At 38.0% G+C, this 13,431-nt stretch overlaps 1 pseudogene; it reads left to right on the top strand.

The window, feature by feature from the left end:
• Positions 1–12,270, top strand: part of Gm5204 — a 120,389-nt pseudogene extending 108,119 nt beyond the window's left edge.
• The last annotated feature ends 1,161 nt before the right edge of the window (positions 12,271–13,431 follow it).

The following is a 13,431-nucleotide window of genomic DNA, read 5'->3' as shown; positions in this document are numbered from 1 at the left end:
CATCCAGTGGAAAGAAGACAGCATTTCCAACAAATGGTGCTGGCTCAACTGGAGGTTAGCATTTAGAAGGATACAAATCTATCCATTCTTATTGTTACTTTTTAAAAAGACTTGTAGTGTTTTTTTTCTCCTCTAACTCTGTACTACCTAGTATCTTCTTCCTGGCTATCTAACCAGTGTAGGATATGGGTTCCATCCAGTGGATTAGGCCTGAATGCAAGTCAGACATTGGTTCGTTATTCCCACAAGTTTTGTGTTCCCATTCTCCTTGCATATCTTACAGGTATGACCGACTGTAGGTTTTGAGGCTGGGTTAGTTTCCACATTTCTCCTTTGATAGCCTTCAGGGCGCTGTTTTGCATCAAAGACACAAAAATAAAGGAATGAGAGCAACATGTAGTCCCCAACTTGATTTCTCCATTTCAATGAGTTGTATAGATGTTATCCTCAACAATGCGGCCCAGCTGTCAGGTTTCAGAGAGCAACCCCTTGTCTTAAAATCAGGCTTGATTTTATGTGTATTTTCATGTGACCAACTTGGCTAATAACTCTCTTGACTATAACTTAGTCCCTCTACTGGAAGCCTATTTCCAAACAAGATATGGCTGGTTGAGAGAGACCTCACTAGGATCATCTTGATATATTTTAGTAAGTTTTCACTGTATTACGTTTCCCCATCATAATTCAAATGTCCCTGAATATTTTCTGTCATTTTCATCATTCTCTCTCTAATGTATCTCCCATTCTAATCCACACCTGATCCTCTCATTCTTGTCCCCACCTTTCCTTAGTTAACCTGCAAAATCCAGTCTATTTTTCCCACCCACAGAGATCCATATGTCTTGCCTAGCAACTTCTATATGGAACATCTCTGGGTCTATGGATTATAGCTTATCATTTACATAATGAATAATACCCACAGGTAAGCAAATATATCATCTTTATCTTTCTAGATCTGGGTTACCAAACTCAATGATTTTTTTTCTTAAGTGACATCTATTTGAATTTTTCATGTAATTTATTTTAACTTGTGTTGAGAAACATCTTTGGTTATATGCTAAAGAGGAGGGGTGTAGCTGGACCTTGAAGTTTGTTGGTTCCCAGGTTTCTGAGGAACTGGCACATTGATTTCCACAGTGGTTGTACAAGTTGGCACTCTACCAAGAAAAAATGGGTATTCCTCTTGCTCTTCACCAGCAGGAGCTGTCACTTGTTTTATTGATCTTAGTCATTCTGACAGGTATAGGAGGGAAACTCAAATTAATTTTGATTTGTATTTCCCTGATGGGTAGAGATGTTCAACATTTCTTTAAGTATTTCTCAGACATTTAGCATTTCTCTATTGAGAATTCTCTGTTTATACCCATACCACATTTTTAAAAATTCAATTATGTGGGTCGTTTTATGTCAAGATTCTTGTGTTCTTTATAAATTTTGTAAACTAGACCTCTATTGGATGTGGAGTTAGTAAAAATCCTTTCTTATTCTATAGACTGCCCCCATGTCCAAATGATGGTACCCTATACCTTACAAAAGCTTTTCTATTTCATAGGATCCCATTTGCTAATTATTGACTTTAGTGCCTGCATTGTCATTAGTCTGTTCATAAATTGCCTCCTGTGCCAATGTGTTGTCAGCTATTCCCCATATTCTTTACTATAAGATTCAGTATACCTGGCTTTATGTTGAGGTCTCTGATCCACTTGGAGTTAATTTTTGTGCAGGGTCTTAAGTATGTGTTTATTTGCATCCTTCTTCATGAAGACCTCAATTTGAATGAGAACAATTTGTTGAAGATATTGTCATTTTTCACAGTATATATTTCAGACTCCTTTATTTTTAAAAAATTGGTGTTCATAGATCTGTGAATTTATGGCTGGGGCTTCAATTTGATTCCATTGATCTATGTCCCTGTTTTTTGCCAATACCATGTAGGCTTTATTGCTACAACATGGATGGTGATATATTTAGGAGATTCTTCTCTTTTAAGGGTTGTTTTAGCTATCCTGTATTTTCATATCCATTTGAGAATTGTTCTTTCAAGGTCTGTGAAGCATTCTGTTGGAGTCTTGAAGGAAATTGCATTGAATCTGTAAATTACTTTTGGTAGAATGGCCATTTTTACTATGTTAATCCTACTGATTCATATGCATGGGAGAGCTGTCCATCTTCTGATATCTTCTTCAATTTCATTCTTCAAAAACTGGAAATTTTTATCATATAGGACTTTCACTTACTTGGTTAGAGATACTTCAAGATGTTTTATATTATTATCAAGGCTATTGCAAAAGCTGTTGTTTCCCTGCTTTCTTCCTCAGTCTATGTGTCATTTGTATATAGGATAAGGTCTACTGAGTTTTTTGAGTTAATTTTGCAATCAGCCACTTTAGTGAAAGTGTTTATCAGCTATAGAAGTTTACATGGTGAAAATTTTAGGGTTACTTATGTACACTGTCATTTGTAAATTACAATACTCTGATCTCTTCCTTTCCTACTTCTATCCCCTTGGTCTCCTTCAATAACATTATTGCTCTAACATTGTATTACCATACAACATATCAATATCATTATTGCTTCAAGTATTGTATTAAATAGGTATGGAAAGAATGGACACCCTTGACTTGTTCCTGCATTTAGTGGAATTGATTTGATTACTCTCCATTTAATTTGATATTGACTATAAGCAGTAGACTGCCTTTGTTGAGATTTGCCACTTGTATCCCTAATATCACCAAGCCTTTATTGGGAAAGGGTATTGGATTTTGCCATGGGCCTCTTTGCATCCAATGAGATGTAGAAATCAATATAGTATTTTTCTTTCAGTTTGAAAATATGGTGGGTTAAACTTACTCATTTTCACATAATGAAACATTCCTGCCTCTCTGGGATAAAGACTACTTGATCATCATGGATGATCTTTTAAATGAGTTCGTGGCTTTGGTTTGCAAATATTTTATTGAGGTATTTTTCTTCTATGTTCATAAGCAAATTTGATCTGTAATTCTCTCTGTTGGCTTATTATGTGATTTGGCTATCAGAGCAAGTTGGGCAATGTTTCTTCTGTTTATGTTTTCTAAAAGATTTGAAGAGTATTAGTGCTATCTTTCATGATAGAATTCTTTATTAAGAATGATCTAACCCTTGTTTGTTTGGTTGGGCAACTGGTAATGACTGCTTCTATTTGACTAGGGTGATATGTCTATTTATGATGCCTGTCTGATCTTGATTTAACTTTGATGAGTAGAATCTATTGAGAGAAAAGTATACAGGTATTTTTTTACAATTTCCAGTTTGATGGAATACAAGTATTATGCATATCCTTATAATACTGTGGACTTCCTTGTTGTCTGTTGTTGTGATGCTCTTTTTGTGACTGATTTTACTAATTTTGATATTCTCTTTCTGCTATTATTGAGTTTGGATAATGATTATTTTCTCAAAGAACCAACACTTAGTATCATGGATTCTTTGTATTGTTCTTTCTTTTTTATTTAATTGATTTCAGCCCTGAGTTTGATCATTTCCTGCCATCTAGCCCTCTTGGGTGAGCTTAATTGTTTTTGTTTTAGAGCTTTCAGGTGTGCTGTTAAGTTGCAATTATGAGATCTATACAATTTGTTTTTATGTACAAACTTAGTGATATAAACTTTCCTCTTAGCATTAATTCTACTGTGTCCCATAAATTTGGGTACATTGTGTGTTCATTTGCGCTGACTTTTATAAAGTAATGTCTTTCTTTATTTCTGTCTTAAACTATTTTTCATTTAGTAAATAATCATTCCATTTCCATGAATTTGTAAACTTCTCTAGTTTCTGTTGCTCGTGTTGATATCCAGCTTGAATCAGTGGTAACCTGATAGGATGCATGGAGTTATTTCAATTTTCTTGTATCTGTTAAGACTTGTTTTGTACCCTAGCATGTGTTCATTTTTGGAGAAAGTTTCATGAGGTGCAGAGAAGAAGGTATACTCTTTTGGGCTTGAATCAAACGTTCTGTAAATATCTGTTAGATCAACTTGGTTTATATCATTTGTTAGTTCCAGTATTTCTGTTTAGATTTTTGTCTGAAAGACATATCTATTGGTGAGAGTGGAGTATCTCACTATCAGTGTGTGAGGGTCAACATAGTATTTCAACTCAAGGAGTGGTTTTTATTTGAATTTTAAGTCTGTCTTTTATTTCCCTTGTGTTTGGTATATAGATGTTAAGAACTGAAATTCTATTTTGGTAGAATTTTTTCTTTATTTATTAGTATGTAGTGTCTGTCCTAACACTTTTAATTAGTTTTGGTTTGAAGTCTATTTTGTTAAATATCAAAATGGCTACACCAGCTTGCTGCTTTGTTTGAAATATCTTTTTCCAATGCTTTATTATCTATCATAAAATTTGAATCATGTTTCTTGATATATCAGAATGCCTTGTGTTTTTGCATTCATTCTATTAGTCTATATTTTTCTCATAGGAAATTGAGACCATTGATATTGGGAGATATCAATGAGCAATTATTATTGATTTCTATTATATCTTTCTTGCTGCTATTGCTGCTGGTGGTCATTGTAGTCTGTTTGAATGTGTTCTTCCCTTCTTTTAACTCTGCAAATATGGAATTATTCTTTGTTTTCAAGGAAATAGTTTACCTCCTGAGGTTGGAGTTTCCTTCTAGCACTTTCTGTAGGGCTGGGCTTGTGACTAGAAATTGTTTAAATTTACCATTATCATGGAATATCTTATTTTGTCTTTCTATGGTGATAGAAAATTTTGTTTGATATAGTAGTCTGGTCTGGCATTTGTGGTCTCTGAATACATCTGTCCAAGCCCTTCTGGATTTTAGAACCTCCATATGCATATTCAGTTGTAATTCTAAAAGATCTACCTTTATTTAATTGGTCTAATTGCCTTGCTTCTTTAATATTCTTTAATTGTTCTGTATGTTTCATGTTTTAATTTTTATGTAGCAAACTTCCTTCCTTCCCTGGTTCAGTCTACTTGGTGCTCTTTTTGCTTCTTTAGATTAGAATTTTTTTTTCCAATATTATTTTGTTGAAAACATTTTCAGGGCCTTTGAGGTGGGATTCTATTTCCTCTATTCATATTAGGTTTGGCCTTTTTACAATGTGCCAGATTTTCTGTATTGTTTATGTTAAAGTTTTTAATTCAAATGTTTTGTTTTTATATATATATATATATATATATATATATATATATATATATATATATCTGGCATATCCATTTATTCTTCAACAACTAGATTCTCCCTTTCACCTCTTGTATTCAGGTTGGTAATGCCTGTCTTTGTGGTTCCTGATTGAATTCCTAAATTTTTCATTTCCAATATTCCCTCAATTTGTTTTCTTATTGCTTGTATATCCATTTTCAAGTCTCAAACAGTTTGTTTCTGTCCACTGTTTGTTTGTATTTTCTTAGATTCTTTAAATTATTTCCTTGTTCATTTCCTCTAGTTGTTCATTTTTTTCTATATTTCTTTAAGGGATTTATTAATTTATTCTTTAAGGACTTCTATCATTTTTATATAGTCAGTCGAAAAGTCTTTCTCTTGTGCTTCAGTTATGTTGGTGTACTCTGGGCCTGCTGTGGTAGGGTAGCTGAACTCTCTCGGTGACATACTGCCCTGACTGTTATTGATTGCGCACTTATTCTGTTGTCTAGGCATCTCAGTTTTGTATAATTATAGGTGTGGGTGTTTATTTCTGGATTTATCTTTGCTTGATGCCTGTATTTTTCTCAGGTTTCTTTTTTCTCTCTGGAATTGAAAGTATATGCTGACTATGTTTTGCCTGTTTTCCTGGCCTACTCAGCTGATATGTTCAAATTGAGGATCTTCTTGTATCTTGAGGCTGATCTACTGGGATGAGTGGGGGAAAAGAAGAATGGAGTAGAAGGTTTTGGTATTCTCTTGGGCATGAGGTCAAAGAGGAAATAGAGACTGCAATGGATTTTCTACTACAGAGATGGAGATGAAATTGAGGTGTTTGGAACTGGAGGAGCAAATGGATAGGTTATCCTTTAGCCTACTTATTACCTTGAAAGTAGTGGTCCTTGGGCTAGGAGGGGGTGCCTACTGGAGTTGGCATCAGGAAGGGATTTTAGAAGGAGAATATCTGTAGGATCTACAAAGGATGGGAGCAGGAAAGGCTGCCAGCAGTGTTCTGCTACAGAGCTGGGCATTAAACTAGAGGATTGGATCTAGGGAAACAGAGGCAAGAAGAGGGGATCTGCAGGAAGACTACCTGGTTTTCTTCAGATGCCCAGTATTCTAAATGACTCAAAAATAAGGATATAGCAGCATGGGTCTTGAAAACCTGTGAGAAACTCAACCTCTTAAATCAGAACATGTGAATATGAATCTTTCTGTCTTCAAGTGACCACTAAGCTTCTAATCCCATATTGGGCATATATATATATATATATATATATATATATATATATATATATATACTTATTTTCTGTCAAGCACACACCTTCTCCTAATTTTTGAAAGCCTGAAAAGTGGGAGGGAATGAAAAATGTTTGCATAATGAATGGGTGTGGCTCACTAGAAAACTCCCTGATGATTGACAACCATATTGTTGCCGTTTCAAGGCGATTTACACTGGGTCAGTTCCTAGGACCCAGGACCAGCAGGGTATATTGCCTTTAACTCCAGCTCCAAGCTGATGCCCTTTTCTGGCCTCCATGGGAAACTGTACACACATGGAATTCTCTCAAAGGCACACAAACACACACACATACCACCACCACCACCACCACCACCACCACCTTCATCATCATAAATTTCAAATTTTAAAAGAAGTATAATTCTATTGTTATAAAGGGAAAAATATAGAGTACAGAGAAATGAAGTCAGGTGTGGGGCTGCACACATGTTACCCTGCATTCTAGAGAGAGAAGTGGTATGCTTGAGTGTAGTCTGAGCTATATCTTCAGTTCCAGGGCAGCCTGGAGTATTGGTGAGACTTTGTTTCAAAAGTCCTAACAGACAACAGAAAAGTAGATATCAAGACAAAGTTCTAACAAAGCTACTTTTAGATGGAAATTAGATAGAAAAGTTGAACTTTTAAACACAAATGTAAAGTTCAAGTTGGGTTCTAGTATGTCTGAGGGACAAAGGCAATGTTGAAGCTTCTATTAGGTGAAAAGAATTGGGTAGTTTTGTAACTTGTGTGACTTTATGAGCTCTGTTTGGCCAGTGGTGGTAAGAGTTCAGTCAGCTTGAAAATCAGATTTGGCCATTCAGTTTGCAGTTTTTAAACATAGAATAGACTGCTTGGTATCACTGGTGTTGTGCAACGCTTTCTGGAACAAGGATGCATGAGCAGTGTGTCCATGCTTCTTCCCCATGAATAGAGATTAATTTGAAAGACTCTACTTGGTATTATGGATTTTTACAGTAAGAAGAACTTCTAGTAGACAGACTTTGAAGACAGTACAACTATATGATATCTCAGTCATCTCTCATAGCCACAATTTTATATTCTCTCATTGCATCAGGAATTTGGGACAGCAAGAGGGAAAGGGATGGGAGGGAGGGAGAGAGGGAGGGAGGGAGGGAGGGAGAGAGGGGAAGAGAGAGAGAGGCAGAGAGAGAGAGAGAGAGAGAGAGAGAGAGAGAGAGAGAGAGAGAGAGAATGCCTACAAGCTGAATAAAACATTATGTCTCTTTAACCTGTTCCATCTTCTCACTCAAGTGGACTCTTGAGCACAGACTATAACTCAAGTCTGAATTTTCTATCCAAGGACACATATCATAGCAGCACCAGATAATGGCTGTCAACTACCAGGAGACACAACAGATATGTGCACTCTTTGCCTTGATGTAAAATCTGTCTTTGATGTCAGATTTGACCATCTGCACTTGACCGTGAAGTGAGAAGCGCATAACTCTGATAACAAGCTTCTCCCAGAAAATGTGAAATGCATCTACCTACAGCAATGTGTGTTCATTCCCCTCAGGCCTCAGGATATCTCAGTGGGTACTGTCTCTAGCACACAAGGGGCCAAGATTCCCTTAGATGTTTTTTACAAACACACTCGGAGAATTTTCCCACAGAGGGAACTCTGTCAAAAGGTAATGATTACTGCCTTGTCAACTCTTTATAATAGGAATTATTCTGTTCCCTGGAGAGTTGAGTAGAATTGGTAATTACAGAAGAGAAAGGTATATACTTCAGCTCCTTTATTTTTCCTTTCAGACCAGCTGATGAAATCTTAACTAGGCTCTCAGGTTTGCAGCACCATCATATCAATTTTGAAGAGAGCATGTATTACTAAAACCCATGCTAGCAATTCTATGAATGATTCACATTGTGAAATAAATAACAAACCTGTATATTTTACCTTTCACAGAGCAAGCAGTCCTTTAAGCACTTTATGTAGAATAAGTAATTTCTCAAAAGGGAAGAAAACTGAGTAAGTTTGGCACCATTAAGAGTTCCATTTATAGAAAGATTAATCATGTCATGAGGAACATGCAGTTTAGTGCTGGAATCAGGATTCAAACCTGCTGATTGGGTATACGATCTAACATTTTACTGTCTACTTCCTTTAGAAAATAAGGAGGACTGTTCTGTTTGCATTTCTGGTTATGTAGGATAAGATTGGGAGAAACTGTGAAATCTTGTAGCTCTGCACATTATATTTCTGGAACTAATTCTCCTTCTGTTCTCATAGAGTCACTGCCAAGGTAACAGAATTTCTTTAAAGCAATGTTCCTTTCTACTTTAGACACAAAGCAAAAGTCATCGCACAAGTTTAAACCCATTTCCTCCACTTTGCTTTATGTCCCACACTCTGTCACTCAACCTATCATGTTATAATTGTTAGTGCAGTCGTTATTGTCCTTACTAAAACTGTAAATGCTTGCCTTCTTTACATTCCCATCTTAAAGTGTTTCCCCCAGGTGATGAGGAGTACTGAAGATTATATTTCATCAGCTAAGTCTAATGAAGACACAGAAATCAAGGATTAGCTGTATCTGGGTAAAACTGTGATGTTAAGTGAATTATCTTTAATATAAATATAAATAGTAGAATAATGTGGCAGCTGTATTTTTTTCATCTTATGCTAGTTCCCAATAACCATACAGAGAAACCAAGATTTATTTCAAGCTGTACCTTAGTAGCTGAGCAATTAAATGATCTACCTTAACATTCTATGGGAGGTCTGGCTACCTCCCAGTCATGACCCAATATACTTGCTTCTCATTATTGGTCTGGCTTTTTCGGCTTCAGGTGTGTTTCCATCATCTCTCTGTATACCCCACCCTTCCTCATGGCTCCATTTCTTCCATTCTCCTGATTGATCTGAAACTCTCTCTCTCTCTCCCTCCCTCCCTCCCTCCCACCCTCCTCTCTCTCCTCCCCCAGCTAGAAAACATTTTACCCTACTCTCTCTTCTGCCCAGCCATTGTGTGATCAGCATTTCAGCATTTATTGACAAGACAGAAAAGAAAATAAATACTAAGAATTTTTTGCACAAACTTGAGGCAGGAGATTCTTGGTATAAACGTTACATTGATAATGTGATAATGTTCCATCCTTAAACTTTTATTGATTTTCTTTCTTTCTTTCTTTCTTTCTTTCTTTCTTTCTTTCTTTCTTTCTCTCTTTCTCTATTTCTTTTGGCATTCTGACTTTTTTCTTTTTCTTTTTTCTTTGGATATTTTCTTTATTTTCACTTCAGATGTTTTCTCCTTTCCAGGTCTCCCCTTTGGGACCCCCTATCTCTTTCCCCCTCCCACTTCCTCTATGATAGTGCCCCTCCCACTCACTCCCATCTTCCCATTCTGGTATTCCCCTACACTGGGGCATTGAAAACCCTCAGGCTCAAAAGCCTCTCCCACCACTGATGTCCAACAAGACCATCCTCTGCTACATATGAGGAAGAATGGACCCTTTTTTTTCCTTTGTGTTTTCAGGCTCAAGACCCTGGAGATTAGGTGTAAAGATTGAGGTAAGGGTATGCAGGCATTGGCCTACAGTTTTGGTTAAACGTAAGGGCACAAAAGAGTATGCAAACACTGACCAGAGACATTGTCCCCCAACTCATATTAGGAATGTACTGAATTCCAGTGAGATGAGATTGTAACACAAAATCACAGACAGGACAGAGCCAGTCACCCACAGGTTCCTCCGTGACTCGTCCCTAATCCATCTAATGCAGAAGTCAACACCTGCAGTGACAAATTGTGGTTGCTTCCAAATGTGACTAAGAAGATACTGGTGGTAAGTTGTGGGCTCAACATGTTGCCTCTTGAGTGGCAACTCCTCCTCCACACTAGAGTTAAAGAGCAAAGGCTCTGTAAGCAAAGGTGATTTAACAAAACAGATTTTATGGTATAATAGGAAAGAGGAAGAAATGAGCCTACAGAGGAAAATAGATATAAGCAGCACACGTGATCTGCCTGTTTCCAGACAAAAGCAACCTGGTCCAGAGCTCAGGTCTGACAAGCAAACAGTGAAATCTAGACATGACACCATTGATGCTGTGGATAAATAATCCTCTATTCTCAAGAGTGAAGGTTCCCAATCCCTGCCTTATCTACACCATATCCTGTTCTATATACTGAGCAAATGTGTCTTCAGCTTGCTATACCAGTCTACTTGATATAGCTAGAAGCTATTTCTATAGGAATATTATTCTAAACTGATGAAATTCTGGATCTTTTGCTAGAAAAAAATTGAAAATATTTGTGGCCAACAGTTGTTTCCAATGAAGTCCTGGGCAAGTACCAAGAATGACCTAAAGGGAAAAACCAATGTTTGCCATGTAAATGATGGAAGCAGTCACTTGGATCAAAGGTACACTGATAGCATCACAACAGTGCAGGTATCTCTAAAACTGAGGGCTGTGCACTGATTACTGATATTAAAACTAAAGATCAGACCAGAACTAACCAGTCACCCCACCCCCACCCCCTGAGCTCCCAGGGACTAAATCACCAACCAAAGAGTAAACATGGTGGGATGCATGGCTACAGTTGCATATGTAGCTGAGGATGGCCTAGTTGGTCATCAATGGGAGGAGAGGCCCTTGGTCCTGTGAAGACTCTATGCCCCAATGTAGGGGAATGCCAGGACCAGAAAGCCGGTGTGTATGTGTGGGGAGGGGAGGGGGAGGCATTGTGGGTTTTCAGAGGACAAACCAGGAAAGGAGACAACATTTGAAATGTAATAAAGTAAATATCTAATAAAAATGTTTTCTCCTCTGTTTGCAACAAATGTACTAGGGCCCCAAGCTTGAGTGCTCTGAAGGTTGGAGAGAACACCACTGTCTCCAAACAAAGTGTGGTGATGCTGGATTCACTTCATGCACAGCCTACTACCATACGTAACTCCAGGTGCCCTGAGCACAGGCAAGAATAATGTACCATGATGTGCAGGTTACAGTACTGGCCTCACCGACCTCAGAAGATATGTTCCAGTCAAGTGGATGGCAGGTGAGCCAACAGAAGGTATAAGCTCAGAGGTCTCCCATCTCAGGTATGGTGCTATTGCTTAATATTGTACAACAGGTGCTCTGACAGGTGGATGGAGGATATAAAGCACTTCATGGAAATGAAATTAAGAGTCTCCAGGCACAGGCATATAGAGTGTTTCACTCTAATTACTGTAAGCCACTGTAGACTATTACAACCTCTGTTCTTTACTGACAACAAGTGCCACATTATCTCCAAACACTGGTATCGTACCAGACCCTCTAACTGAAGAGTGAGGACTTCAGCATGTACTCTGACAAGACACAAGAAGAGAAAAGGTTCCAAACACCATTAATTACAGTGTTGCCAGGAGGGTCTCCTGTGAGCAGATAGAAAGGGGGAACAGAGTCAATGGCAACAATTTCTTCTTAGTCATACCCTCTCCTCTAGTATTAACAGGCATGCTTCTGATGGGTACTCTGACATCAAGCAGGGAAACAAATGTCTTCCTGAACAGATGTGCTATTCATAGACTAAACCCGTCCAACAGCAAATCAGGATGAGACCCAAGGTGTCAAGTTAGCTTCTTTAATGTGAGTAGTGGTATTTTGTGTCTCATTTAGCCCTTAACCCAATGGTGTTCTCCAGACATAAAGGTCAGGCCTAGAGCAGCTAAATCAACCTCAAAGCTGAACATACCCTTTTAAACTACAGGTATTGGGCCTGCTGTGATATTGGCCAAAGATGTTTCTAACTCTGTGTTCAGCATCCTGGTGAGAGCTCTAAGGGCAGAAGTAACAGTGCCAGAACTGACAGAGAAAACACCTAGGATGTAGCCAAATGCCATTGAATACTAGCAGTAATGATAACAGTGGACTATGAAGAAGGCAAGCTCCTAAAGCTGCCAGCAGATTGTTCGTGTGTACAATGTATTCCTGGAGATTGTTGGGGGTGGAGTCCGGGGCAATCACTGGGACCCTGAAAAGAGTTGTCAACTCTGGTAGCTTCAGGCTGTAGTTCATCAGGAAACTCAAAGATGGGTTAAGAAATAGTTGCTGTTGTGGCATTAAACAGCTGCTGGGTATAGCAGCTGCAGCAATGCTGTTGCAGGAGGGCAAGTCTACAAAGCAAGGAATCTGCATGAGAGATACAGAAAGGTCCTTAGTAAAGGCATTAGATGACAAGAAGCTGGAAATCCAGAAAGAGACAGGGTATCTATATCAATCTCTTCAGACCCGAAGGCAGAGTTGGAAGGCAAATCTGTAAAGGTGAGTTGCTTACATCTTGGTTATAGATGTCTAGGAAGGAGTAGCAAGAGAGCCAATAAAACAAGAATGTCAGCATTGTGCTGGTCTTTGGAGGCTCCCATAGGTCACCTGAGGTGTGGTTTCAAGGACAAAAGAAAAGGTGAAGAATATGTCACAGTTGCTAATATAAATGCATCCAATAAATATCTTCTCCACACAGCCTTGTCAAGAGGAAGAAATGTCACTCTACATCTGGGGGAGTACAAAAAGGGGATCAGTGTCCATGTTGGTTGTATCAAAGTCCAAAGCAGGCTGACATGCTGATTGTAAAGACCCTAGAAAAGCTGAGATATTGTCATTAGCAAAGATGGGGATACATAAAACAAACAAAAACAAAAACAAAACAAAACAAACAAACAAACAAAAATGATTGGGAGACTAGACTTCCATATGATACTGGAAGACAAATTCACACATAGATGTCTCTGAATGTACTCTACAAGAGGAAGTGTTGAGGGAGAAAGTCAAATTGCTGGGAAGTGTGAGGTCAGAAATCAATGTTGTAGTGGAGACTCTGGGACCTCGTGGATAATCTTCAAATAGAATCTAGAATATGGGCATGAGTCTAGAGAGAATTTCGAAAGAAAGAGGTAAAAATAAAGGAGATAGGAACTGTGAATCTTCTTTTACAATTGGTATCTGGTATTCAGGAAAACACAGGAACAGACAGAAAGGGAATCCTTGTAATTG

The sequence above is a fragment of the Mus musculus genome, chromosome 14, assembly GCF_000001635.26.
Source record: "Mus musculus strain C57BL/6J chromosome 14, GRCm38.p6 C57BL/6J".
Classification (NCBI taxonomy): Eukaryota; Metazoa; Chordata; class Mammalia; order Rodentia; family Muridae; genus Mus; species Mus musculus.
Note: the sequence above shows the minus strand (reverse complement) of the source record. Positions and strands in the feature narration are given on the sequence as shown.